Genomic DNA, 388 nt, shown 5'->3' with positions numbered 1-388 from the left:
AGTTAAATGGTTTGAGTGCTTGCTGTGAGTTATCAGAATTTGTTTCATACACTGTACTGCCTTACAATTTGTGTTAGGATTGTCACATCTAAATTGAATCATTTTAAGGAAGTGTTTGTAATATTCAGAATGGAAAGGTGTCTAACGTTCTTATGTCCTTGTCCTAATGCTACCGTGGTAATGTCGTCGTAATTCACCATTTTTAGCACTTACTTTGTCGTGATAAGATACGGTCCATAGAACGAGGGGTGAGTGAACCGACTTTGAACCCTGAATCCAGCGTAGCTTAATCTTTATCCTTTGAGGGATGGAGCCCTCAATCGAGAAACCCACCTCTATCACTAAGCTAAAATGAGATTTTTTTATATGTACAATGTAAAGCTTATGC

Source organism: Plasmopara halstedii (genome assembly GCF_900000015.1).
Source record: "Plasmopara halstedii genome assembly, contig: Scaffold_3060, whole genome shotgun sequence".
In the NCBI taxonomy this organism is placed as follows: domain Eukaryota; phylum Oomycota; class Peronosporomycetes; order Peronosporales; family Peronosporaceae; genus Plasmopara; species Plasmopara halstedii.
Note: the sequence above shows the minus strand (reverse complement) of the source record.